General features: G+C 44.0%; 1 protein-coding gene across 5 annotated transcripts in view; it reads right to left on the minus strand.

The window, feature by feature from the left end:
• The window catches only part of PAK5 (p21 (RAC1) activated kinase 5), a 261,295-nt gene that overhangs the window by 184,545 nt on the left and 53,300 nt on the right, over window positions 1-23,450 (minus strand). Inside the window, exon 1 of one of the 5 annotated variants that reach the window (XM_029593517.1) lies at window positions 8,761-8,799. The exons of the other annotated variants lie outside the window; for them this stretch is intronic. The gene's annotated coding sequence lies outside the window, so the exon portion shown is untranslated. Of the gene's footprint in view, window positions 1-8,760; window positions 8,800-23,450 lie in introns of those variants that run through there. 5 annotated transcript variants of the gene reach the window in all.

The following is a 23,450-nucleotide window of genomic DNA, read 5'->3' on the forward strand; positions in this document are numbered from 1 at the left end:
CCAGGGCTTTATGCTTGCTGCGCTCCGCAGGGCCTTGAAAATCTGCCCCATAATGTCTCCATGACTTGCACATCACATTGCTCTGGGAGTATGCGTGCTTTTCTGTGTGCATGTGTTACAGAAGCTCTGTAGAGTCAATTTTCAATGGGCTTTGCATGTAAAAAATAGCATATATGCATGTAAGCAACACGCAAGCGCTTATAATCTATTATATAACTCACGAGAGTATGTGCATATTTTCAGCTTCCCGCGGCTATTTTACAGGGAACAAAGGGGTGATCTAGGGGCATTCCGAGGCAGGGTCCCTAAGCACACACACCATAGTTGTTGTTTTGTAGGAGATATATGCGTAAACATTAGCAATCTTATTTATCCACTTTTACACCTGCTAATTGACTCATATGAGTGAAACTGGACTTGTCTGTTGTCTGTAGTTTTTGGGTGGGAGGTCGGGATGAACTGTTGGGGGCTCAGGGTGAAGTGCCAGAGTATCTGGGGGAACAAGAGAAGGACTGGCTGAATTGGTCGAAGTATTAACTCAGAATATTGGTGTTAGCTGCATAACTTAAGCAGCTAACTCTGGCCCGCCTGGTAACACCTCCCAACCACCCCCGGAGTGTCTCCAACTTATCGAGATGTGCACTTAGAGGTTAGGCGCATATGGCTAGACGGATAACTTTTCAGTTATCTGACTAAATGGCTTTTGAATATTGACCTCTCACGTACCTGCACCCGTGTTTAATTCTGGGTTTTTATTCATGTAGTTTCACAGTTGTCTCACATGTAAACTATACACACATTCTGTATATTTATAAAATGAGTAAAGTTAGTATGTGCTTTCTGGCATTAGAAATATACATACATACTGAAACTCACACATGCATACTCTGGGAGCGGAAATACGCAGTATTTATAAAATGCACAGCTGCCGCCACACAGTTTATAAAATACTAGCATTAATCTCCTTATATCCACTTATGCATGAAAATGATGCTGGGATCCCTCTGTGTATATGTGTGTGTGTGTCTTACAGTTGCTCTTTGGGGAAGGGACAGTATGTGGATTTCAGAAGAGGTGGGTATTGTATGTGTCTATATGGGGCTGTGAAGCAGATGGCAGTGGTAGGAGAATGTGGGAAACCCATTCTTTTCCCTCCTCTTGCACCCTTACTCCATTCAAGTTCATTCCCTTCTCTACTCCGCACTCTCATCCTTCTCCCTCATCCCCTACTTCTTTCCCCAATTCTCCTCCATCCTCCCTTTCCATTCTCCCCCAACCCCTCCCACTCCCCCCACCTTCCGCTATCCCAAACTCCTCCTCCCCTCCTCCCACTCACACAGCCTCAACCGCCTCTGGCTCGGCTTCCTCTGTGGCTGTTGGGCCCTAAGGATCCCACCAGCCCTGTTATTCCAGCCACCCTCGGCACTTCTCCCTTTTCAGCTGGCAGTGTTTGGGAGCCTCACCACTCCAGCCACCCGTGACATCTCTTCTTCTTTAGCTGCTGCGGCCTGGGGAACCTCGCCAGCACCACTGATTTAGCCAGCAACCACTCCTGCCTGTCATTAATCCCGAGAAAGGGACGGCCAAATCCAAAATATAAGTAATTTTATTTTTCATAAAATGTGTCAAAAAAACAGCACCATGCCACTCTCTGTGCTTCATAATTTGGAAACTCATTCATGCCAAAGGACATGTCCTTTTGTCATGGGGCAGTCAGGACAAAGAAACTGATGAGAAATGCACTGCAGTAAAAATATCTTAAGTCTTTAGAACAGTACACGGTTCTTTATAGCAAAACATCTTGCCAATGTGCACCAGAGTACTAAGAACTGCCAACTCCCAGACTCCAGCTATGACTCCTGGTTGATGAAAACCAGCATTGCATGCATGACTGTTACAATTTTTAAAACATTTTACCCTTCTAATTGTTAAAGCTTTTTTCACTATTGATGACGATATAAAATGAATTCAAGTTTAATATAAGAAGGAATCAGAAAATTGCCTCACTCTGTGTTTGGACTTGGCTATTTCTTCCTGCTCCTTTGGGCCTTCAACTCAGTCAAAACCAAGGCCGCGGTCCTGGCGCCAGGAGGCTTCAGCTGCTTGAGAATGCTCCCCCACCCCCAACCCACGTAATGTAGTCATTGCAGCCACGGGCCTTAAATCAGCCATTAAAGTATCACCTACGAACAGTGATTCCGACCACCTCTCTTCCCCATGGGAGCGCACAGCAGTGCCAATGAACCACTTGCCTTTCATTTTTAACCAAATGTTTCAGAAATCCATTAGAGGCCAGTTTTCAAAAATGGGTAAAACAGATAACTTTAGCCGGATAAGTTAACAAGTATATTCCGTGGGATAAATCTCCTGCTGAATATCTCCAAATAAAGTCATTCATTCTTTAGCTGGCTATCTTTGAATATCACCAGTTAAGTTTAAAGTTATCCAGCTGTAGGCAGCCGGATTACTTTAAGCTCATGTGGCTCTATTAAAAAAAAATCTAGCCGCATTTGCACAGATATACTTAAAAAGAAAAAAAAATTAAAAGCCTTGCTTGGATTTAAGATTGGGTCAGTGGGACCATTACTCCCCCCCCCCCCCCCCCCCCGAGCTCCCCAAAATGTTGTAAAAAAACTGTTAGGCCAACCCCCACCTTGGCGATTTCATATGCTTTCACTGGGTAGGGGGTCCCCGCTCCTCCCACTACTCCAAGCCCCTCCTTGGCCAGCACCCCAGATGGCTGAGACCACCAGGGCTGCAGTACAAGCGTGGTGCTTCCAGCGGCATTAGTTGTTGCCTCAATAGCAATGTCAGTAGCTTGCTCTACCGGTGTTAATGTATGAGTCCTACAGCAACGCTGGCAGCTTGCACCACTGAAGTTGCTCTCGAAGCAGTGAATAACGCTGCCAGGTGCAGTAGGCTTGTATCATGGCCCCATTGATCTTCACCATTTGAGGTGCTGGCTAAAGAGACAGGCATATGATTGGCTTGGGGGAAGAGGGGGTGGAGTGGGGGAGGAAATCCCTACCAGGTGAAAACATTTTGAATTGCAGAGAAGCTCGTCCGTCTCCTCTGGCCTTTTGGCCTGACACTTTTTTTTTTTTTTACATTTCGGGGAGCTTGCAGCAGAGTTTAATTCATGGGGGAACTGCCTGAAACAGAGTTCCACCAGTTCTTTTCAGATTTAAGAGGCAGAACAGCAGGGGGTTCCAACCCCTCCCCCTCCTGGCAGCCTGCAGGGAAGAGGGAGGTGAGCCTGGAGCAGAGAGAGAGAGCACAGAACAGCCACTGTGCTCCCTAATTCAGCCCTTCCCCTCCTGTTGTGCAGAGAACAGGAGGGGAGGGTGTGATCTTGTAGCAGACCCTGCAGCCTGAAGTAAAATACAAGGAGGGGTTGAATTAAAACACATTTGAAACTTGTGAGCAGTAAGGTCAGTCATCAAGGCTTCAACCCTGGCAACTACGCAACTGCTCAGAAATCTCAGACTTGTTCCAATTCAGTGCCTTTTTGTGTCTCTTACCCAGGCTTAATTTCTGAAAGAACAATTTGGAATGGTATTTTATCCAGGACCTGAGGAAGTGAAGCAGAGCTGAGCTGATGATGTAAAATCAGTTCTGGTGGGTGAAGACCAGCCTGGGGTTGAGAACTGGTGGGGGAAGGGGATGGTGATCCCTGGAGTAAGGAGGAAGAAAAAAGTGTGTTCAGATATGTGTCTGGGATCTGGCCCCACCCCATTGCACATGTTACTTCTGGCCCCGACCTCCTCTTCCCCCTCTGCAGCTCCACAGTTCCACTTCCTTTTTATCTACAAATTAAGACCTGGCGTAGAGGGGGGGCCTACCAGCCTGCTTTTGAAATCTACAGGGAGGAGAGGGGGACTCCTTTTAATTTTGTTTTAGTTTACTGTGTCAGCATTTAAGCTTAAAGTTAGCTCCCGAATAACTTTAATCCTGCTAATGGGGCCTGCTAATTAGCCAAAAACACAGGCCAATGCAATATTGGCGCGAGTGCTCATGATTGAGCGCCCACTCTCCTAAGGCGCACTGTGTAATATTTAAATAGGCTGCAGAGGTAAAAAGGAAGCGCTAGGGGAAACTGTGCACCCCTAACACCTCCTCGGCAGCGGGCGCCCAGGAGATTTGGCTGTCAGTCCTGGTTGGGAAAACGGACGCCTAATTAACGAGAATCCATTTTTTCCTAACCCGTGGCTGTGCAAAAGTTAGGAAAATAGATGCTTGTGAAATTAATATCACCATGATATTAAGTCAGAGGAACTAAAAACAGGAACAGAAAAATAGTGGGCCAAATTTTTAAAAAGCCCGCGTGCGCAACAACTGGGGATACACGTATGGCTGGGCCGTGCATGCACCGCGCACATTTTACAAACAGCCCAGCCATGCGTGTATCCTCCGATACGCGCAGAGGTGCCGGGTTATGTTAAAGGGGCAGGCCAGTGGGCGGGGCTGTCCCGGGGAAGAACAGGCCAGAAGCCGGTCGGCGCGCATAACTTAACTTCTGCTCATCAGAGCAGAAGTAAGTTATAAAAAAAAAAAAATAGGGGAGGTAGGTAGGCATTAGAGGTCTGGGAGGAGAAGGGAAAAGGCAGGAAGATTAGGTAGGGATAGAGGGAAGTTCCCTCCCAGTCCACTCCTTCAAAAATTAAGCAAAAATAAGAAAAGAAAATCTTGATTATTATGTATGTCTTAACTATCCTCAAAACTGTTTAAAACGTTTTGTTAGTAGTGATGCTTGCACTCTCAAATTTGCATGCTTAAAACACTGAGTAATCTATTCCTGCCTCTAATGAGGAGCAATGGGAATAGTATTCAGAAAAAAATATAATTAATTACAAACAAGTACTTTTTAGCTATATTAAATTATGTTTTCCTAATTATACTACTTCACAAAACCATCCAAGTCATGTTATTCATATAATTAGTAACATCTCAAAACCATTTCAACAATATATGGTTTTTAAATATAGTTTGTTTGTTCTCTACACAGCATTATAGATTAATTCCCTACAATTAGAACACCATGATTCATATTGTAATAAAAACAGTTGACATGTTGATCCTAGCGAAGATCTCTTAAAATACTGTGCAGCCTTTTCTGGAAGAAATAAATGCTACTGCCCATGGAAAACACTGACTACACCATCCTTCTAGGTAACCTCACATTCCAGTGTACACAAGATCAGTCCACGCCGAAGTAAAACGGTCAGTCACTATCTAAGGTTCTTCTACACCCAAAGAGCCTCCGTCTCAATTAATGAGGACAGCTGTAAGGATCTCTGCTGAGAATTTCTCAAAATAAAATCCTGGAGCTGTTGTGGGTCCCAGAAAATATAATTTGAACCTCCAGACTGGTCTTTTTTATTTTTCTTAAACAATGGCTATGTTTTCTGATTTCGTATTGGCAGAGCTGTTTTTCTTTAGCTCCTGTAGTTCTTCTTTATGCTTTTTTTTGTTCCTCTTCTTACACTGCCTCTTTTGCCTCTGGCATCTTCTCTGACCTGAGGACTTAAACTTGGGTTTCAGCTAAGCAAATGTAAGAACTTAATGAATGTATAGTTTCTTCTCTTTTTGGAATATTTTTACTGCTGAATCCTGTTTTTGAATCATTTTGTGTTTTTTAATATTGAATATTTAATAAAGAGAATAAACATACAACTATCTTATTAACTATATATACACCAAAAAGATAAAATATGTCATAGCACACAGGAGCAATCATAAACACTCCATTTATGTCTTCATTCTACCAAAAAAAGACAGTCAATAATGCCTGATTCATGAAAATACTTATGTGCTTCCTTATTTGCCTCCATTTGCTCTCAATTACAATTAGCCTGGGTTTAAAAAGGGCTACACTTGTAAACCCCAGTACGCGCAAAAGTGCAGGCCAAGGGAAAAGGGGCTGGCTGGCTGGGGCATGGGCTAGGCGGGGAAGGGTATAGCGGGGACTGGCTGGGACAGCAGCCATTAGGCCATATCCTGGGGAAGCGCATGCTGGCTGCCAGCCGGTGTGCAGAACTTACGTCTGCTCATTAGAGCATGCAAGTAAAAACTAAAAAAAAAAATTAGAAACGTTAGACAGGGTTTAGGGGTATGGGAGGAGAGGGGAAAAGGTAGGAAGGCCAGGTAGGGGTATAGGGAACTTCTCTTCCAGTCCACTCATTTATTGGAGCAGACTGGGAGAGAAAAAGGCAAATCGCGCCAACGCATGTATGTTATAAAATCCGATGGCCACGAGCACATGTATGGGAAGCCCGCGACTTGCGCGCGCAGGGGTGAATTTTACAAAGCAAAGCACGGCGACGTAAGTAGGGCTTCCCCACTTCCCTCCTTAATTGGAGAGCAGCTTTTAAACTAGAACAAGGGGGAAAGCCGACACTCAGCAGTGCATGGTTCGGAGAAATGTATCCTTGAAGGATACTAATAAAACAGGAGAGTTAGGGGATCCCAATAGACAAGTTCCAATAAAAGCAAACGTGGTCCATGTGCCTATACGTAAAAAATCACTGAAACTAAAGATTTCCAAATTATCCCTAACAACTGAAAAGCAGGTTGTTAATACAAACAAAAAACACACTTTGAAAAGTCTGTATGCCAATGCCAAAAGTCTAAGATTAAGATGGGAGAGTTAGAGTGTATAGCAGTAAATGATAAGATTGACATAATTGGCATCACAGAGACCTGGTGGAAGGAGGATAACCAATGGGACATGGCTATATCAGGGTACAAATTATATCACAATGATAGGGAGGATCAACGGTGGGGGTGTGGTACTTTATGTCCAGGAAAGTATAGAGTCCAAAGGATAAACATCATACAAAAGACTAAATGCTCAGTAGAATCTATATGGGTAGTAATCCCATGTGTGCTGGGTAAGAGTATAGTGATAGGAGTATACTACCGTCCACCTGGACAAAATGGTCAGACAGATGATGAAATGCTAAGAGAAAGCAGGGAAGCTAACCGTTTTGGCAGTGCAATAATAATGCGAGATTTCAATTACCCCAATATTGACTGGATAAATGTAACATCAGGACTTGCTAGAGATATAAAGTTCCTGGATGTAATAAATGACTGATTCATGGAGCAATTGGTTCAGGAACCAACAAGAAAGGGAACTATTTTAGATTTAATTCTTAGTGGAACACAGGATTTGGTGAGAGAGGTAATGGTGGTGGGGCCACTTGGCAATAATGATCATACCATGATCAGATTTAAACTAATGACTGGAAGGGGGACAATAAGTAAATCTACAGCTCTAACACTAAACTTTCAAATGGGAATCTTTGATCAAATGAGGAAATTAGTTAGAAAAAAAACTGAAAGGTGCAGCTGCAAAGGTTAAAAGTGTTCAACAGGCATGGACATTGTTTAAAAATACAATCCTAGATGCTCAGTCCAGATGTATTCCACGCTTTAAGAAAGGTGGAAGGAAGGAAAAACTATTACCGGCATGGTTAAAAGGTGAGGTGAAAGAGGCTATTTTAGCCAAAAAACCATCCTTCAAAAATTGGAAGATCGCCCCTGGAGCCCTTTTTAAATATTGGGATTACATTGGCCACCCTCCAGTCTTCAGGTACAATGGATGTGTTATTGTTTGTAAGGTTTTGGGTGGACCCTTGGGCACTGTGGCAGCTGACCACGCCCACAGGGGAAAGTCCCGTGAGGGGCCACAGGTCAGGCTCAGCTTTGGGACACACAACACAGAGTTATATCTTTTATTAGACAGAGTTGAGAAGCCACCAGAGGTGGCAGTAGTGAGTAGAGATGAAGCCCGGCTGGGCTAAGGTTTCCACAGGATACTGGAACAGCGATTCCCTTTATGACTGTGCTGTAGTGGAGAAAACTGAGATAGTGAGTACAGTGGAGCATACACAGATGGATATAGAGCCTTCGTGGATGGTATAGAGCCTTGTTGCTAAAGTTACTCACACAGCGGTTTCTCCCGAAAGGTGACACAGAAGCTGGAATAGAGGCAGGCCCTCGAGGAGCGGGTACCCTGTTAGGATAAAGTCCAAAAGTTGGAGAGGCAGAGTAGCTAGGTACGGAGAGCGAATCCCATCCGTAAGGAGTTCCCTTGCTAACTCGATTAGCTAGCAAAAAGTGTAGGCTTTTGTATCCGGGATGCGTGATGTCATCACAGGGGGACGCCCCTGAGGTTCGCGCCAAAGAGAGAATAAGAAACAGGGTCGCGCGGCGCGTGTGCCCTATGGTACCTGGACAACATGGCGGGATGCAGCGCCCAAGCCGGACCGGGGACGCCGGACAGGACGGCAGGCAGACGCCGTGGCAGCCAGACGTCCATCAACCGTGGGAGGAGTCACAAAAAAAGGTAAGGTGGGCGGAGTGGAGACGTCGGGCAGTGACAGTTGTAACAGGATGATTTTAATGATAGGTTACAAATAGATCAGAAATTTCATTTTTTAGTTCCTTCTGTACAAAACTGGGGGGCGACCATCACAGACCTGGTGGACTGGGATATAACTGCAATCACCAAATCCTGGTGGGATGGATACCAGAACTGGGATGTGCCTCTCTCAGATTACAATACTTTGAGCAGAGAAGAGGAGGAAGGAGTAGCTCTTAATATCAGGAACTCAACAGTAGCCACTGCCATAAAGGAAGAAGATGAATTATTGTGGGTTTGCCCTAGGAAGCCCTATGAGAAATTCTATGCACATGAGAGCTGAATGCATCCTAGATAAAATTAGTCCCTGCCCCCCTTCCCAGAATCCCTCTTACCTTTAGGCAAGCCAAGGTCTTAAGGGGCAGGAGTGATGCCCAATCGTTTCTGCCCTGCCAGCAGTGAAATTCAAAATGAGACCAACTGAGTGGTGCCTCTTCTTTGCCCTACAGGTCAGGGTAAAAGGAGAGCAGTGAGTCAGCCAGCAGCACTATCAATTTTGGCACTGGCAGGGCAGGAGCAATCGGGCATCGCTCCTGCTCCTTAAGATCTCAGCTTGACTGGAGATAAATGGCAGGATGGAGAAGCGAAGCCAGGATCCTAGGGGTCAAATTTTATCAAAGTCAGGCAGTGCTATATTAGATTTTGGCAACTACTAACCTCCAGGGCTCACTGATGGGATTTAGTGCATGGTAATTGCAAACATTATGTACTGTAGTTGCAATTAATGTATGCTACTTGCCAATAGCATGAATTAAGTAGCTGCAGTGCATATGCAGAGTAGCCAACAATACAAACACACAAACACCATGGGTACAAACTGGCAAACTGCTTTTTATATACATAGGGATTTATTTATGTGATTATGTTGATGCTATACTTTCATTGTATTAAATGCTTATTTAATTATGCTTTACTTTATTTATATATATTTTCATTCTGTTCAATTTTACATACTTTCATTTTAATCTCCCTCGAGCAGGATTAATGGAAATAAAAATTGATTGTGTGCTGTTTCAGGGTTGTAGAAGAAGCCCATTGAAAACAGGGGAAAAATCCCTGCCATCATATCCCAGCCCTGGTTCTGACTGAGCTGATTATACAAAACAGCAGAATGAAACTGCTGAGTAATAATAATAATAATAATAAAAAAAAGGTATCATCTTGTACAATATGTTTGAACTTTATTTCTATATAGTTATGCAAGCAAACTAAGTTGCTATCCTTTGCTTCTTTTTTTTTTTTAATCCTTCTTTTGTCCAATCCTTAAATCTGGCTTTTTAGAAAAAAAAAACCCGATGCATGGATATTCAACCTCAATTAGCTCACTAGGAAGAACAATGTTTCCCTACTCCTGGACTTTGTGCTATCACAGGAGTGGCCAACTCCGGTCCTCGAGAGCCACAAACAAGCCAGGTTTTCAGGGTATCCAGAATGAAAATGCATGAAATAGATTTGCATGCACTGGTCTGTTTGTGGCTTTCGAGGACCGGAGTTGGCCACTCCTGTGTTACCATAATGGCCCACAGAGCTAACTAGTATTTCCATTAATATACCTGTTAATCCTTAAATTGTTTGTAATCTGCTTTGAGATCATCCCTGGAAAAAAAAGCAAAAGTTCAAATGTTTGTAAATAAGCACAGGAGAGCCTTTATTTTATTTATTTCATTTAAATTCAGGAAGCATCTGATCAATTCATTGCAGATACTTCAGTCCTATCCCTTCCTGTTCTATCTCTTTAAGCTCATAGAAGTACTGAAGCTAAGAGCATACTTGTTAAGTTATTTAAAATTTGCAAAGACTATTTGTTTAAATAAAATTAATACAACAAAGTCTAAATTGTATTGAAATCTCAGTCAAATTACTGTCTGCAGCTCAAGTCCACTTGTGTTCAACTGTATTAAAAATTAACTCAAGTCTAAAAATATCTAAGAGGTGATAGTGAAACTAAACATCCTACTCTTATCTAGAAGGCTTTAAAATTCAGCAAGAGTAGGAGAAACCAAATGTAGTGTCATAGTTAATGGCCTTTCAGCAAGTTGTTCAGAATAGCTTGGGATTTTCTAAATTTAAATCCATAAAGCACAACACTGGGTAAGCACATATTTTTGTACTTTCCACTAACACATAAGGCAGTGACCCACATAAAATGCTAAGGTACTCTGAGGTTTCAGGATGGCTAAAAAAAAAAAATACACAACTTAACAGAGCCAGACATAATTTTTCCCCATGGGAAGGAAAACTTCCAGCCACTAAACTCAGTGCAATGCATCTTGCATTACCATATGGCATATCACACTGAAATAATAGTTCACGTGTTATTAAACTAAATGAAAACTGTGGTTTGATATCTGTCTAAACTAATAAAATGTACTTTTCAATGTATCACCTTCTGTAGAGTTGACTTGTTTATTAAATGTATATATGTAGTACTAGAATAAATAGCACCTTGCCTGTGACTTCTGACTGTGGCATGGCACTCACTGAATGTTAATTAAATACCGAGTACATAGAAGAAGAAATGTAGCTGTGAGCATGCAGAGGACAATTCTTTTTTTACATATTTACCTACATTAAAAATGTTTTGAAATATTACCACTCCCCCTAGTGCAGGTAAAGCAGAGTTTCTTACCTGTAACAGGTGTTCTCCTACGACAGAAGGATGTTAGTCCTCATGCACTTAGGTGACATCATCAACTTTGACAACGTTTCTGGAAACTTTGACTGGCAGACTGAGCATGCCCAGCATGCCACTATCCATGCGTCCACGCGGGGTCCCTCTCCAGTCTCGTAACATAGAATTACAAAAAAATAAAATAACAAACACAGGAGAAACCCCAACTCCGCAGGGTGGCGGGTGGGTTTCATGAGGACTATCATCCTGCTATCCTTGGAGAACAGCTATTACAGGTAAGCAACTCTGCTTTCTCCTAGGACAAGCAGGATGGTAGTCCTCACACATGGGTGAATCCCTAGCTACAAGCTGTTCCCAAATAACAAGAAAGACCAACATGCACCCAACTAGGTGCCAACGGGCACAACAATACTGATGCTGTTGGTAACAGAGGGAGACAGCCTGAATCTGAACAATGGGCCGTAGGTAGGAAGATTTCGGTTCTACAGCTGAAAGAGATTCCAGAGGACAGACTGGCCGAAGCTGTTATTGTGTCGGCCATCCCTGTCCAAACAGTAAAGGGCAGTGAAAGTGTGGCGCGAACTCCACGTCGCAGCCTTGCAGACCTCAGCCACAGGGACCGCTCTCAAGTGCGCCACCAAAGCCACCATGCCTCTGACAGAGTAAGCCTTGACATGGCCCCCAAGTTGCAGTCATGCTTGCGCATAGCAGAAGGAAATGCAATCCGTCAGCCACTTAGACAAGAGTCTGCTTGATGACTGCAACTCCTAATCTATTTTCATCAAAAGAGATGAAGAGTTATGTATACTGCCTATGGCCTGCTGTTCACTCCAGGTAGAAGGGCAAGGCTCTCTTGCAATCCAAGCGGTGCAGTACCCATTCGCCCTGGTATGAATGAGGCTTGGGAAAAAAGGTGGGTAGGAAGATAGACTGGTTAAGATGAAAATCTGTCACCACCTTAGGCAGGAATTTAGGGTGCATGCGCAAAACCACCCAATCATGAAAGAACTTTGTGTATGGTGGGTACGTCACCAACGCCTGAAGCTCACTGACCCTGCGAGCTGAAGTGACCGTGACCAAAAACTTGACGTTCCATTTTAGGTAATTCAGGTCACAGGAGCGCAGTGGCTCGAAAAGATCCATCATGAGCCATGCCAACACCACACTGAGGTCCCAGGACACAGCCAGAGGCCATAGGAGAGTCTTCAACTGAAGTAGACCTCGCATAAAATGCCCCACTATGGGTTGCACAGAAATGGGAGAACCATCAACACCTGGTGGTAGGCACTGATGGCACTCAGGTTTACTTGGCTGGAGCTGGTCCAGCATCCGACAGATGTAGCAGGTAGTCAAGCAGTTTCGGTGCGGAGCAGGAGAATGCATCCAGGCCGTGGTTCTCACACCATATGGAAAACCTCCTCCACTTCAGGCCATAAGACTTCCTGGTGGATGGCTTTCTGGAAGCCACCAGGACCCAAGACACATATTCTGATAGGTCAAGAGGCTGCAGAATTAGCCTCTCAACATCCAAGCTGTCAGAGACAATGTTCTGAGATTGGGGTGGCGCAGCCTGCCCTGATCCTGTGAGACGAGGTATGGGGAAGTCCCCATACCGATTGGCTCTCAGACAGAGAGATCCTGCAGAGTGGGAACCAGACCTGTCTCAGCCAATGAGGGGCTCATGGTCCCCCTGTCCTGCCGGAGCTTCAGGAGATTCTTTGTCACCAGAGGAAGCTGAGGATATGCGTACAGAAGGCCCTTGCCCCAACGGCAAGAAAAGTTGTCCAAAACATGTATTATGTGGTGATATTTCTTTGTCGAATGTTTGTATTATAATCTTGTGCTTTTTCACCAATAAACTATAAAAAAAAAAAAAAAGGTGTCCAAGGCTGGTTTGCTGTTCTCCCTGAACAAGGAGCAGAATTGTTTCACCTTGCTGTTGCAGGGGGAAGTGAAGAGATCCACATTCGGGGTGCCCCAGAGACGGAAGATCCGATCTGCTACTTCCTAATTCATGGACCACTCGTGAGGTCAGAAGGCTCAACTCAGCCAGTCCGCCACCACATTCTCCATCCTGGCCAGATACATGGCTTGAAGCAGTATGCCCTGGGACTGAGCCCATGACCAAATCTGAACTGCCTTCTGGCACAGGAAGAAGGACCTCGTATCTCTCTGCTTGTTGATGTACCACATCGCCACTTGGTTGTCTGGTCTGGACCAGGACCATTTTGCCGGACAAGCAATCCCTAAATACCAGTGCGTAACAGATCGCTTGAAGCTCCAAGAAATTCATCTGGCACTGAGCTTCCTCAGCAGACCACAGACCTTGCGTGCAGAGACCCTCCACATGGGTGCCTCAAACCCAGGGTAGACGCATCCGTGGTAAGCACAACTTGGGTAGGGGAAGACTGAAACGGAACCCCTGTTCCAAATTGGGCAGGCTTTCCCTCCAAGTCAAAGAGGTGTGGAGAGCCAGAGTAACATGGATGCGTACATGAAGGTCCTGGGTGACTTGCTGCCATTGGGACAGCAATGTCCATTGAGCTCTGCACATATGTAAGCAAGTCAGGGGAGTAACATGGACGAACACAGCCATGTAACTCAGGAGTTAGAGCATGTGGTGGGCCAAGACTCCCTGACTCCGTTGAACCACTCCTGCAAGTGTGAGCGCCTGATCGTGAGGAAGATAGGGTCTGGCCTGAGCTGTATCCAGCCGGGTGCTGATAAAGTCCAAGTGAGGCAACTGAGTCAGAATGGACTTAAGGTAATTAATGACACACCCCAGGGACTCCAACACCCGAATGTTCACATGCAGGGATTAAATTGTTCCCTCCTGAGTGGCACTCTCGACCAGCCAATCATCCAGGTAGGGGAATACCTGAACCCCCAAACAGTGGAGGTGTCCCCCCACTACCACCAGATACTTGGTGAAGACACATGGGGCCGAGGTGAGGCGAAACAGCAACACCCTGTACTGGAAATGCTTCTTGCCCATAATGAACTGGAGATACTTCCTGTGAACATGGAAGATATTGATGTGGGTGTATATGTCTTTCAGATTGAGGAAGAAAAGCCAGTCTCCTCTTTGCAGAGTGCCCAGAGAGACCAGGGTGCCCAGAGAGACCAGAGAGACGAGGTGCCCAGAGAGACCATTTTCAACTTTTCTCTTCTTAGAAACTTGTTCAAGGCTCTCAGGTCCAAAATAGGATGGAGTCCCCGTGTTCTCTCTGGAATCAGGAAATAGCGAGAGTAGAACCCTGCCCTTGCTGCTTCACCGGAAAGGGATCGACTGCTCTGGCCATTACTAGGACGGAGAACTCTGTCAAGAGTAATTCCTGATGCGAGGACAGACCCTAAGAAGGGCACGGGGGAGAGTCTGAGAGGGCACCTAGAAAGTTCAAGCAATACCCTCAACAAACGATGGAGAGGACCCACTGTTCTGAGGTGACATTGGGCCAGCAGTCCATGAAGAACAATAGTCAACCTTCAACCGGAGGGCCCAGCACGGAGGGTATAATCAATTGGCTTGTGCTCCCCTGCTGCCAGTCAAAACCCTGTAGCAGGGCTCAGCTGGTGTGCCGGCTGAAGTCTTGGGGTCTGCTGCTGTCTAGGGTGGCCCCCAAAGCCTACATGCTTAGAACAGGCACAAGAGGCAGGAGTATAATACTTCCTTCGATGATAAAATGACCTCCTCAGGCCCTGCTGTGAGGACTTGCTGGCAGAGGACGGTGGATTCTGGCAGAGAGATGCTGAAGGGTCTCATAGTGATCCTTTAACTGAGCCACAGCATCTCTCATCTTATCACCAAAGAGAGTCTTACCAGTACACAGCAGGTCTGCGAGTTTCTCCTGGACCTCCGGCCCGGATTAAAGACTTGGAGCCAGGCCATCCTGCGAACACCAATTCCTGCTGCCGCCATCCTAGCTGCCGTTTCAAACACCTCGTGTTTGCTACATTCCAGGCCCTACTGGACAATTGCCAACAAATAATCCTGCTGTTGTTGGGGCAGGCACTCTGAGAGTTCCTGGACCTGTTTCCAGAGGTTCCTGGAGAATTGTCATGTATAGCGATTTAACATGGCACCCTGAAACACTTTCCTACCCAGCACATCCAACACCCTATGCTCCCGACCCAGCGAGGTGGAGGTGTGGGTGCGGAACCGCATGGCCTTTTTGAGGGCAAACACCACTACAATGAGGGAGTTGATGCCTCCCAAACTCTTAGGCATGCTGTACTAAATAAACAGCATCAGCCTTCCAATTCACCAGAGGCACAGAGATGGGCTGTTCCCATATCCTAAGAAGTAACTCCTTGAAGGTGTCAAGAATGGGAGCAGCCACCACCTCTTTCGGGGCACTGATAAACTGAAAAACCTCCAGCATCTTATACCTGGCATCCTCTTCTGTCAGAAGATGGAACAGAATGGTCTCTGCTATGGCCCGGACGAATCCCGCAAATGTCAAGTGCTCAAGTGGGGACTGGTCCCATTCCTCTGGAGGAGATGGATCCAAGGGAAGATTTGGAGGTATCATCCCCCCATGGGTCATACAGGGTATCCTCCTCACTAAGATCACTCAGTCACCAGTGGCAAGCATCTTCCCAGGCCCCACGGCTTTGGAACCAAGGGCATCGAGGTCCCCGAAAGACCTGGAACCGGACCGGGCAATGCCGGCTGCAGAACCAAGTGCCTTGACGGTGCTGCGGGCTGTGATGACTCTTCCTCCTCAGAGGAACCCACGAAGGGAACTGCACTGGACGGAGGTGGCAGCGATGGCCGCCCGGGCATCGATGGACCTCTGGGCACCAGCAGCAGGAAGGAAGACACCAAGAGGAACATCAAGGCATTCTAACAGCAGTGCTAACATCCAGGGTGAAGGCTCCAGCACTGGTGGGACCAGGGGTTCGATGCCCTGCACCCTGTGTTTCAACTCCTCTTGGAAATCCGTCAAAGACAGGTCAGATTGAGGAGGGGGGAGGCATCACCAGGTCTCCCTCAGAGCTCCGAGGGAGATCGATACCTGGCACCTGTATCGGTGGGTGACGCCTGGAGCTCCCAGGTTTGATGGAGGGCGGTAGCTCCTCTCCACGGGATTGCTTCAGGGGCATCACAGCAGATGGTGGTGCCGACCCAAGCCCAGAGGGTGAAGACAGTGGCAATGCTTCCGGGACTTCCCCTGTGCTCGACCCAGTCTTTCCCCGGTGCTGAGGAAGAGGGAGACGATCCCGAGGTCCTGGATCATGTAGAGACTGACAATGGTCGATCCCCGGTTCCTCTCTCCAATGGAGGGTCCAGTGGAGGGTTGGACAGTGATGGCTCAGTGTCCATCGGTTCTCCCCAGCCTTTAGGATTTGATAACCCCGACTCCAGAGTTGAGGATTCAGATTTCTTGGATCCGAAGAGCTTCTCCATTTTATCCAGGTGGGCAATCCAGCCCTTGGGGGTCATCTGGTCACAAACACGACACCCCTGAACATCGTGCAATGACCCCAGGCAGAGGATACACACCACCTGCAGATCTGTGAGGAACATGGTCCAGGGGCATTGGGGACACTGAAGAAACCCCGACAATGCCATTAGAAAAAAGACCTGGCACGCGGTTGATGACCAGTGGCCACCAAAGCTGTGAACCACTGGGAATCAACCACACAAAAGGAGAAAAACTTACCACGCTGCTGGATAAACTAAGCCAGGGGATGGAGAGGGACCTGGAGCAGGAAAAAGCTTTCTCATACCAAAATAGAGCACGAGCTCCACAACTGCGAGATGATAGCTCCACAGAAAAGAAGAGACTAGAGAGGGACACCGCATGGACACGTGGATAGTGGGATGCTGGGCATGCTCAATGTGCCAGCCAAAGTTTCTAGACACTTGGACATAGGTTTTCTGTGCCAGGTTCCATCTGATGATGTCACCCATGTGTGTGAGGATACCACCTTGCTTGTCCTAGGAGAAGAGAATGTGTGCTGTTTCCATCATCTGTACTTTTTACTCACAGGAAAAATTGGGCAGAGCTGGGTTGAGAACAGACCATATGCACAGGTATTTCATTTTTAAATTCTCTGTGCTTATTTCAGTGCACACATTCCTTCCTCACTGACTCATATTTTTGAAAGGAAACTCCCTTTCAAAATGAACTTGCAGCTGGTGTATAAGTACAAAGTACCTGTGGTCCTGAAACTGCCCAGAGAGACTGAAAGTAGTCCCTTGACTGACAAGGTGCTCGACTCCATTGAATTGAAATCTGATTTTGCAGGACAAGTCAGTCAAAATGAAATGTCATTGTTTTGAGGTGCTGAATAACAAAAAATGATAATGGAATGTGATGGTATTAACCAAAGGAAAGGCTCAACATCTAAAGTCATTATTACAAACTTCACTCTGGAGCTTTTAAATTAAATGTAAAACTAAATTTAGGTTTGAAAAAAAGCCAAAGAAAGAGCTGAATAGAGTTGCCATCTTTACTAAACTTGTATGCATATAAAGGACTCTCTGCAGGACAGACTTTTTGTTTCTATTCGTTTTGCCTTTCTAAGTTTAAAGACTGACTCCATTTCATAGAGACAAGCAATTAAGTTCTGCCCTTAGAGATGTATCCTATAAGATAGGAGCACATAGAGAGGCATTTCCTAACTCAGAAGTTAGAAGCAAAAAGCAGGAAACCAAAGGAGAGATGGAATGCGTCAGTAAGATCTGAGTTTAACTGCTCCAGATATCACAAAAAATATATTATAGCAGTGTATGTCTTGCCAACATGAAACAAACAAGGAACTGAGACCTGTACCAGAATTTAGCACAGCATGGAATGATGTCCAGACAATGATGTTATTGGCTCTGTGTGCTGTGGTATCAAAAAAGCAAACAGAATGGTAGGATTTATTAAGAAAGGAATGGCAAATAAAATGGAGGATGTCCATAATGCATCTGTATCACTTCATGGTGAGACCACACCTTGAATACTGTGTGCAATTCTGGTCACCACATCTAAAAAAGGTTATAGCTACATGGAGAAAGTGCAGAGAAGGGTGACCAAAATGATAAGGGGTATGAAACGGCTGCCCTATGAGGAAAGGCTAAAGAAGTTAGGGATGTTCAGTTTGGACAAAAGACGACTGAGGGGGGTATATGATAGAAGTCTATGAAATAATGAAAGGCATGAACAAGTTAATGTAAATCAGTTATTTACTCTCTCAGATAATAGAAAGACCAGGGGGTACTCCATGAAGTTAGCAAGTAGCTCATGTAAAACAAATTGAAGAACATTCTTTTTCACTCGGCACATAGTTACGCTCTGGAGTTCATTGCCACAGGATGTGGTTACAGCAATTTGTATAACTAGGTTTATAAAAGGTTTGGATAAATTCCTAGAGGAAAAATCCATAAGTTGCTATTACGGTCATTAATAAGCAATAGTTGTTTAGATGAATCACAATGTTTATGACTTGAATTGGCCACGGTTGGAAACAGGATACTGGGCTTGATGGACCCTTGGTCTGACCCAGTATAGCATATCCTATGTTCTTATGTAAGTAATTACAGGTTTTAAACTGTGGACTTTTGTTAAACAGGCCATAATTACCTATTATGGTCTGACATTTACAGCTTTGCCATCCAATCAGATATGAAATGAATTAGCCAATTAATAATGATTTGCTGACCCTGCAGAGTGTCCCGCTGATTGTCATAAGGCTCAGTCATACCCAATGAGATATCTGGAAGGCCAATTAATTAGATGTCTATGAACTGGCTAACCAATGAAAGAGGCCTAGCACCAGATAGCCACTTATGAGCCAGATACTGATGATGACAAGCTAAGTTCTGATTATGATGACTGCATGCAAAACCATCAGCCTAGAAGTCTAAACCAAGACGAATGCAACAGACAACAGGAAATGCTGGGAGTACAAGACAGCATAGAGGCATCCCCTGCTAAAACTTTGATTTGGCCAGACTTATGAAGCAGTTAAACTTCAGATGATATAAATCTTAGATGAAGGATAAGTAATCCGCCTCACAGGGTAACAACTTTAGGGTGGTGAGCTTTGTTAATACATTTTGGATGAATTCCAATTTTAGTGATAGCATGGAGCAGGTGGAGTTACTGAAAAGGGTGGGGTCACATAGCCTGTAATTTGTTTGTACTTAGTTAGAGAGCCTGGAAGGTGGAGTGGTCAAACTAAGGGTTAAGCTGTATACTGATTGGGAGCCTGGGAAGTAGAGGGGTTTCACTAAGGGTTTTCCCATTTGTACATTAGCTTGAATATTAATTTGGGGCAATAGGAATCCAAGATTTTGAGATTAGGCTTCTGATTTGTGTTCCCTGACTTTATTCACCTTAAGCTTAGAATGACCTGTTCTCAAATGTTGTCTAGGAAAGAAGGAAAATGAATGGACAACAACTGGAGAGACTAATGATAAAAAGCCCCTTCCAGCAAACAGTTGAGGAAGGAGATAATTTTTACACCTAAAAAATAAGAGGAAGAATATACAGTTTATTAAACTCACAGAATAATGTTTATATTGTGTGGCTTTTTTTCAGTGAGAGAAGTACATCTTCTGCTGTGTTCAGTGACATTACTAGCTTGTACTGGAATAATTAAACAGAAACATGGTTAAAATGCAACTTTATATTCTATTTATTGTCAGGAAATTTTCTAATAAAACTTGGGTGCATTCTTATCTATCTGTGCCTCAGTGTGTTTCTGTTGTATTTGGTGGGAACTTCAGGATTTCTTTCTCAGTAGTTTATAAACTCATGAATATTTGAGACAAAATGGCATTGCTGGAGAAGAGACATTAATAGTCATGAAAACTAGAAACATTAAGAATTCATAAGCTTATATAAGCCCTGCCTCAATTTCTCCAGCAAAGACAGGGGGTTAGTCAATCTTTTAAGGCCCTTCAGGGATTTTTCCACATGGCATTCCTGTCTACCCAGTCTGGCAAAGGAACAAAAAATACACTCCACATTGTAGGTATTGTTTAAAAGAAATCCTTTACTGGACACTTGATTGCAGGAAACAAAATTCACAGCCAGCATGCTAAAGCATAATGCACCAAACAATACTGAAAACAAAGTCCACAAAGAAATCATAATCTCAATTTCTAGCATATGCTGCGCATCCTGGCAGGCAGGCAGTCTGGGTCAGGCACACCCTCGCTGGGAACTTCGCCTGGTATCTGTTCCTCTGAATGCAGCTTTCTCTTTCTTTATTTTCCTCTCTCTTGCAGTACTCCAAAGCAAATGAGCCTCTGGCTGATTCCTTTTCTCAGTCAACAGTTCTTGGGATCTTCCCCTCTTAGGCAGTCTCTCACTGACTCCCACAAAGGACAATCTTATTTCTTCAACTTCTGCAGAAATCTCTGTTAGACAGGATAGGGAGTATGGAGCTTAACTCCCCCTTTCTTTTTTTTTTTTCAGAGACCATTTTATTGTCAGATATACTCAAGAATCCCTCTTGGACTCCAATAGAAAGCCTTCTCAATACTAAAAGGCTTGAGCTCCTCAATCTTGGGCCCTAGCCACCTTCTCAGGATAGGAAGCAGGACTAGTAGTCCTCGCCCCTTGAAGAGCCCACCCTCTATTAATACCTCTCAGCTCAAACAACCCTCTCATCTTGAAGGGAGAAATAGGAAGAACAACCCTGAACAACAAAGGCACAGGTGTTTTGTTAAACTCATGACCTCTCCCACTAGGGAGTGTCAAACCTCCTCTACCACTCCTACTCTACTTTTAGCATTGCATATATATCATGAAATGTTTGTGGAGACACTGATGTTCCTATAGGCAGGGCAATTTTGTAATCCCCCTTCCAGTTAGAAAAGGTATTGCCTCTCTCCAGCTAACTTATTGGATTTAGTTCAACAAATTATATTTTTGCAGGCTAACAGAATATCCCATTTCTATTTAATTTTAAAGCATTTCAGAACCAACAGCGATTGCTGTTTTACTTTAAAAGTCCTTACCAATGAATAAATAAAATGACAAATAATGTATATATGTCAGTCAGAATACAGGATTCCTATTCCACCATTCTACGCTGCTCCCATGAAGTTCATAATGCCTAGTATAAGAGGGAACAAGAGTACAGACAGCAGTATTTTCAATGGGACACTCATTCACAACTCTAAAAGAGGTTGACAGTCAAAGGTTTTCACCGGGTACCTTTTCAAGTTATCTAGATAAACCCCTAGTTTTAAATTTACTGCCTCGCTGAGAGGATGAGTTTTAGCCAACTAGGACATTACCTAACTAAAATTTAAACAAATAGAAAGAAGCAGGGCGGGGAAAATGGCTAAAATTTATCTGGCAAGCACCAATATTCAGCATGAACCAGATAAAATTAGCTAAGCTGAGTAGGTCTGGTCAGAGAAAACACTTCCTAAATTTCCAGAGTATGTTCTACTGAAGATCTGGGTGAAGCTATCCAGGTAAGTTTACCGCTCCCCAACTTACTCAATAAGGTCCTCTTAGAAGATCATTTTCATAGCCATTTCTTTAGTAAAATGGCTTCGCTAAAATTTCTCTCATTTGATTTGATGAAGGTCTATATTGGCTTTCACAGCGTGCATACTTTTAGTTGCATTAAAAATGAGGCATTTCCAGGGTGATTAAAACAGAACATACACATTCACATTTTCAAATGCCTGCATGTTATTTTGCCATCACTTGCCCGCTTGCACAATAGGAGGTACGAGGGTGATTTTAGAATTTAAACTTTACAACTGCTCCCTGTCAAAAGGAAAATAATGCAGCAACTTGTCTATTACAATTAAATGCAATGCACACAGGCTAAAAGTGTACGTTGCAAACAATGCAGGTTATTCAAAATTGCTTCTATAGAGCCTCATTCATTAAAGATCTTGCCATAGGCACTGAATGGGAAAAAGTCACTTTTAAAGAAGATCCAAAAAGTATTTTTTAAAAAGGACAGGATATCTATGCTCACTTCAAGAGAGAACACTAATAGGTTGCATGCTCCTCCACTAATGGCTTATGCTGAGCCGACATATCTGATTTGTGACATATCTGATGAAAGAAATAGTGAACTATAGCTCTACTCTAATTGCTTTTAGGCACCTAGAAACCAAACTGTAATGTAAAATGAGTAATGCTAGTTAGTGGGCAGGCTTCAGAAAAACTAAGGAAGATTTAAATCATTCAGGCCTTCTCTGCTTCAGTCCTGAAGGATCATGAATAGGTCTAGTTTTCAGGATCCACACAACAAATCATCAGATATACTTGCATAATACTGATCTAAGAACAACCAGATCTGTTTGCAGCTTTCAAGGAGCAAAGTTGAGAAGTTCTGATTTAGTCAATTCAAGCAACAGTACATTTTCCGGGGCTTGGGTGCCATTTTATGTCTTAATGTACTTATTTACTAAACTACTCAGGATATCCTTCTATGTTTAGACCTTGTGCCTCTTGAACAGCAGTACCATTGACTTTTATGCCCTCTTTTGCTGTTGTGTGAAGTTCTTTAGGTGGACAGGAAATTAGAAAGCTAGATCTTTTAGAAATGTAATATCAAACCAGAACTGCTTTCTAACCACAGACTTTGCACCAGTTTTGAAAGTTAAAGGACACACAGGCTTTCACTTTGAAACTTGCTGTGAGTAGATTTTGCTGGAAAAGTAGACTTGAAGATATGACTGTGCCATTTACGAGGGTACGTTCCCTCATTCAACCTGAACATACACCCCCTCCCCCTCCACGCCTCTGCCCCCCCCAAAAAGGGCTCCTGTCAATGCGGCTGAAAGCATCTGCATTGAGAGAGTAATTTTCAGATAGCCAATTAATGCAGGGAACAGAAAATTAAATTTAAAAGCTTTTTACCCATGTAAATTACTTTGCATATTGTCTTCCCGATGTCTAGTTGAAAATTTTTTTTTTAAAAAGCATTCAAGTTAAATGGACAATGTTATGCATGCATTACTAGCTGAGTGTTTCTTTATGCATACTTGAACAGTTAGATAAACCAATTATGTCTTTGCCAGGTTTAACTGCAATTATTATTAACTAGTATAAACACCCATTTATGTAAAAAGTGGAACAGCTCTAATGAAAATTAATTAAATTGTTGCTATTAGCCTAATAGATTTGGAAGTAAAATGAGCAAGATCAGTTCTAGGTGTAAACATGCTTTCATTCCTTCAAGATAACACAATTTCAGTAAAGTTTCTGATACTTTGCACACAGGAAACGATGGAGTGGAAGAATGGCCTACTGGTTAGAGCAGCAGTCTGAAAAGCAGGGAAGCCAGAGTTCAGATCCCACTGACATTCCTTGTGAGAATCAGAAGTCAGAAATCCCACTGACACTCCTTGTGACCTTGGACAAATCACTTCACCCTCTATTGTGTCAGGTACACACTTACGGGCTCGTTTACAAA

This window comes from Rhinatrema bivittatum, chromosome 3 (assembly GCF_901001135.1).
Source record: "Rhinatrema bivittatum chromosome 3, aRhiBiv1.1, whole genome shotgun sequence".
Classification (NCBI taxonomy): domain Eukaryota; kingdom Metazoa; phylum Chordata; class Amphibia; order Gymnophiona; family Rhinatrematidae; genus Rhinatrema; species Rhinatrema bivittatum.